This window comes from Eleutherodactylus coqui, chromosome 4 (genome assembly GCF_035609145.1).
Source record: "Eleutherodactylus coqui strain aEleCoq1 chromosome 4, aEleCoq1.hap1, whole genome shotgun sequence".
Taxonomy (NCBI): domain Eukaryota; kingdom Metazoa; phylum Chordata; class Amphibia; order Anura; family Eleutherodactylidae; genus Eleutherodactylus; species Eleutherodactylus coqui.
In genome coordinates, this window is record NC_089840.1 from 280,556,461 (window position 1) to 280,562,460 (window position 6,000).

Genomic DNA, 6,000 nt, shown 5'->3' on the forward strand with positions numbered 1-6,000 from the left:
GGACCTGGTACTAGTGCTTGTCCCAACGGTAGAGAGCAAGTTCCTGGCCAAGTGGCAAGGGCCCTATGAGGTCGTAGAGAAAGTGGGTGAGGTCAACTATAAAGTTTATCAGCCGGGGAAAAGAAAACCTCTACAAATATATCATGTGAACCTGTTGAAAGCCAGGAAGCAGCAGGACTCTGGACAGACCATGTTTGGTTATGGAGTCAGCGAGTGACATCCATGATGTGACAATAGCTGAGGCATTGTCAAAGTCCCAGGTACAACAATGTAAAGAGTTTCTGCAGCGCAATAAGGACCTATTTACTGACCTGCCGGGTCGCACCAAGGTCATTGAACATGAGATTCTCACAAACCCCCAAGTAAAAGTTTGCCAAAAACCGTATTGAATTCCTGAGGCTCGTAGAGAGATAGTGTCTGCTGAAATAAAAAAAATGCTAGAACTGGGGGTAATCGAGGAGTCTAAGGGTGGATGGTCAAGCCCAATAGTGCTGGTGCCTAAACCCTCAGGGGAATGGCGGTTCTGTAATGATTACCGGAAGGTCAATGAGATATCAAAGTCGGATGCCTACCCCATGCCCAGGGTGGATCAACTAATTGAGAGGTTAGGCCCATCCAGGTACATTACCACCCTAGATTTAACGAAAGGGTATTGGCAAATTCCCCTCACAAAGGAAGCTAAAGAGAAGACAGCTTTTTCAACTCCAGATGGCTGTTTCCAATAAAGGAGAATGCCTTTTGGGTTGAAAAATGCCCCTGCCACGTTTCAGAGAGTGATGGATAGATTGCTAGGTCCCCAGAAACGATACGCAGCAGCTTACCTGGATGACATCGTAATATTTAGCCGGGATTAGGAGAGCCACCTCAGTAAAGTTCAGGCAGTACTGGACTCTCCCAGAAGAGCAGGTTTCTCGATAAACCAAAAAAAAAAATGTGCCTTAGGCATGGAGGAAGTTAAATACCTCGGTTTCATAGTCGGAAGGGTTTTGGTAAAACCTCAATGCAATAAAATAGAGGACATACAGAACTGGTCCCAACCCCTGACAAAAAAACAAGCGAGAGCCTTCCTGGGGATAGTAGGCTATTACCGATGTTTCATCCCTGATTTTGCCTCTATGGCAGCCCCGTTAACAGAACTCACGAAAGGGAGAAAGTCGGTAATGGCACAATGGTCACCAGAAGCAGAAAAGGCATTTGTAGAATTGAAACGTGCATTGTGTAAGCAGCCTGTGTTGGTGGCGCCTGACTTCAAGAAAGCATTTATAGTCCATACAGATGCGTCTGATGTGGGTCTGGGAGCCGTTATGTCACAGGCGGTTAATGGGGAAGAACATCCTGTCATGTTTTTAAGGCGGAAGCTTACCCCGTGTGAGAAAAATTATGCAATAGTGGAGAAAGAGGCCTTGGCAATAAAATGGGCACTAGACGCGCTGAGATATTACCTACTGGGTAGGAAATTTAAGCTGGTCTCAGATCATGCCCGCCTAAAGTGGATGAGCAAGAGGAAAGGGAACAATGCCAGAGTAACAAGGTGGTTCCTGGCCTTACAGGAGTTTGACTTTGAAGTTTAACACAGGCCAGGAAAAACCAATGGTAATGCAGATGCCCTCTCAAGGGCTTATTGTTTGATGGTTGGTGCCCAGCCCCCTGGCTTGGGGCAGAGGGGGGAGGTATGTAGTAGAGTGAGAGGTAAAGTGTGGGACGGACGGTACATATCACAGAGACTACTAGCATTTGTGAGGTAAACCCGGTCCGTTTCTCACTCCAGTACTCAGTTTCACCTGGCCCAAGTAGGTGAGGTGCATAAATGGGTGCAGGTTGCAGTCTGAAGAGGGAGGTGTGTCCTGTGTGAGCAGCAGAGGCTTACAGAGAGTGCTGAGCTGGAGACACTGCACCACGCTGCTGGGAAGGTTTGCTTTACTTTGCCCTTTTGGCGTTTACAAAGACTATTGTGTTACTATTGCTGGACTGCTTATTTAAAAGGACTTTCCTTGAACTTTCTGTTATCTGGAGAATGCCAGTAATTTTTGTTTTTTATCAAGTCTAAATAAAGACAAGACGCTCAGCATTTGGTCGTGGCCAGGTGTGTTTCCACCTGCATTGCTACAACACCCAGAGATGAGGTAGATTCTCCTCAGTATATACACCCAGAGGTGAGGTAGATTCTCCTCAGTATATACACCCAGAGGTGAGGTAGATTCTCCTCAGTATATACACCCAGAGGTGAGGTAGATTCTCCTCAGTATATACACCCAGAGGTTAGCTAGATTCTCCTCAGTATATACACACAGAGGTGAGGTAGACTCTCAAAAGTATATACACAGAGAGGTGTGATAGCATCTCCTTAGTATATACACAGAGAAGCATTAGATTCTCTTCAGTATATGCACAGAGAAGCGTTAGATTTTCCTCAGTATATACACATAGGATGAGGTAGATTATACGAATCATTTCCTTAAGCTTTATGTATCACAGATTTTTTCAAGCTTAGAATTGAATACTCAAGTTGTGACCCCTTTACTTTTCCTATGTAGGACCTAAAGAATGGTCATTGCAAATTTAACACTTGTACGACACTGGGAAGTTACATAACATAGGCGGTCACTTACTTTTGCACTTAGCATTGTATAATCAAGTTGTGAATGTTTTCGTTTTCCTATTTAGGACCTAAAGAATGGTCATGCCAAATTTTATGTTTGTACGACACCAGGAAGTAAGAGAGTTAATTGCCAGTCAGTGAGTGTTTTCATCTTTATATATATATACTAGCTGATATACCCAGCTTCGCCTGAGTTAATTTAGTACAGGTGTTTACATGTTGTTCGCAGGGAAAATGAAGTCATAGTTACTTGAAAACCAAGGAATAAAATATGTATACACATATAGGAGTGTTAGATTCTCCTCAGACTGTATGTAGCAATGTCCCTCTGCAGAATGTGCAACCCCTACCACTCTCCTCACATTTTACTTTTAAAGGTAAAGCCCCTTTTTATTCAAATTTACCCCCAGACTGGAGGTTGCAGCCCCTTCTTGGCCTTAGAGGCTCCATCCCTGCAGTGCATGGCCGCTTCCTTATGTACTTTATAGCCTTTCAGTATATACTCATAGAGGTGAGGTAGATTCTCCTGAGTATATATACACAGAGATCAGTTAGATTCTCCTCAGTATACAAATCATTTCCCTAGGCTTTATGGTTTCTGAGAAAAGAACTATGTAATGTATGGCGGCTCTTCAGTTTTTCACGCTTAGAATTAAATATTGAAGTTGCAACCCCTTTACTTTCCCCATTAGGTCATAAAGAATGGTTGTGGCAAATTTCATGTTTGTGCAGTTCATACGTGTGTTATTAGTTACATTACATATGAGGTCACTTACTTTTGCACTTAGAATTGAATAATCAAGTTGCCACCCCTTGACTTTTCCTACTTACAACCGAAAGAATGTTCATGCCAAATTTCACGCTTGTACGTCTCCGGGAAGTAATATAACATAGGGGGTAACTTATTTTTTGCACTTAACATTTAATAATCGAGTAATGACTCCTTTTCCTATTTTGGACCTAAAAAATCGTTGTGCCAAATTTCATGTTTGTCCGACATCGGGAAGTTAGAGAACTAGTGGCAAGTCAGTCAGTCAGTGAGGGCTTTTGCCTTTATATATATAGATTTTGGCTGAATAAGGGAATATACAGCTGAAAACCCTGACAACACAGACTCTTCTCTACATGCAGTCTCACCTGGGGGGTCATCTGTAGGAATCCCCTCTGTACACGGCTGACACCCCCTCACATGTGTCTCTGTAGCATCAATAGGGATCAGATCTTCCTCCAGTTTCACCAGCTGTGAAATAAATATTGTAAAAGTCATCACACAGTTGGAGAAGTCGTGTGGAAGGTTTTATATGGCCAGAAAAGGTCATTAATTAGTATGAGGAGTCGGAATGACATGATAGCAGTAGTGATCTGGGCCAAATAGCTGCAGGTCTCCTGTATAACTCCAACCTGTTGCTTCTTTATTCCAATCAGAAGTCTCCAGAACCAGAAAATAGTGATAAGATGCGGAGATCTAATGTCTGTGGTCGGCTGTAATCCTGCCATCTCCAGCTTTCTCATTACACAAGTATCAATCATATAATAAGACTAAACACAAGAGGGAAGATTTCATGAGACCTTCTCTCCATCTACCTGATCATCCTGTGGAAGAAGAGGCCGGGGACATCTCTCCGCTGCTGTTCTCTTAGTGGATCTACCTGCAGAAAACACAGACAGCCACTGAATTTATTCTCTACATACAAATAAAGGCCATGTGGATTTAGTCCTGTCTATTACCTGGTGATGGGAGGGACTGGTGGTCCTCCATCACGATGTCCTTGTACAGATCTTTGTGTCCTTCCAAATACTCCCACTCCTCCATGGAGAAATAGACAGTGAAGTCCTGACACCTTATAGGAACCTGACAACACAATGATACCATCATCACCCAGACACGTTATACCGCCATAGCGTTACTGTATAATGTCCCAGCATTCCCAGCCGCATCACCTTTCCAGTCAGCAGCTCAATCATCTTGTTGGCGAGTTCTAGGATCTTCTGCTCATTGATCTCCTCAAGTATCAGGGGGCGAGGTGGAGGCCCTGTGATTGGGCTCAGGGGTCTTCCCCATCCATCAGACACCGGGGCCTGACAGCCATCACTAGAAGTCTTCTTCACTACCGTGTAATCCTGTTTATTGGGAAATACATCCATAAATATCCCTGCAGACATTTCTAGAGTCCTCCCAGTCTGGTCTGGCAGTTATGTCGGCACTTCACATCTGTGTTCATCAGTTCTGTTGCTCTGTGAGGGCACGTGTATATATTGCTATATGTTTTTATATCTTTAGACCTGCGTGCAAATTCTATGCAATGCTTTGTGACAAAAAACGTAATATTCAAAATATGTAATATGCATTCTTAAAAAATCATATCAGATACGACAAAGGCTTCTGCAAGGCGGAGAAGACTGTATCTTGGAAAATTACAAAGAGGAACAAGATAGAACGGCGATTAGCTTGGCAGTTTAAGGAACTTGCAACATCTTGCTCGAAGGACTGAGGAAAAAAAGAGAAGTGTCTGCTATGAATAAGGAACATGTGATTGATACAGCCGCCTGTCTGATTAACTTTTGCTATGGACAGTATTATGGACATATATGGTGATGCTCTATATCTGGACCAATGAGATGCTCTATGCTTTGTGTAGCAACAGGAGGGTATAAAGCCCTGTGTAAGCCAGTAAAGTGTTGGCCATTACTCCCGTACAGGGAAGCATACCAGACCTGTGTGTGGGGTTTTTCCTTTACCGTCGACAGCGGGACATTAGGGTGGGTTTTGACTGATGCTGTACTGATTGATTACCCTGACAGTTCTATTCTGTTGGCTGTTCGACATTTTACCAGCTGCAATAGTTTCCAGCATTCCGGCCGTCTTCACACTTGGCTGCAGCATTTACAGTACAGGCCATGCGGGGGAGATTTATAAAATGTCTTTCACGCGGTGCCGGTATTTTCTATAACAAATCTACTTAGTCTTTGAGAACTGCGGCAGATTCTAAATCCGCAGCGAGACTATTTATACTACGGATTTATGCTGCCGATTTTGAACCCCTGAAGAACAAAGGATAAAATCCACAGAAGTTTGGCAAGTAAGTCCGCAGCATAATACGAGCCATTTAGGCCACCTGCACACGAACGGATTTGCATTAAGGACTCCATGGCCGATGTCTGCACCAAATACCATCCATAGCATGCTACGGAAAAAGGCTTTTTCCTGCACACTTACGGAAACAAATTGCGGTTTCCACGAGCGGAGGAAATATCGCAGCACATTTCATTTTCGTGGGATGTTAGCATGGATGGCTTCCATTTAAGTTAATGGAAGCCGCTCGACCTGCGGTCCATCTGAAACTGACAGATCACAGATTCCAATTCATCACCTAGCGACGGTGTGGGGAAAAAAATTGAGA

The 6,000-nt window shown here is 43.7% G+C and overlaps 1 pseudogene; it reads right to left on the reverse strand.

Moving 5' to 3' along the window:
• The window catches only part of LOC136624416 (gastrula zinc finger protein XlCGF57.1-like), a 30,501-nt pseudogene extending 26,619 nt beyond the window's left edge, over positions 1–3,882 (reverse strand).
• Between the last annotated feature and the right edge of the window lie 2,118 nt (positions 3,883–6,000).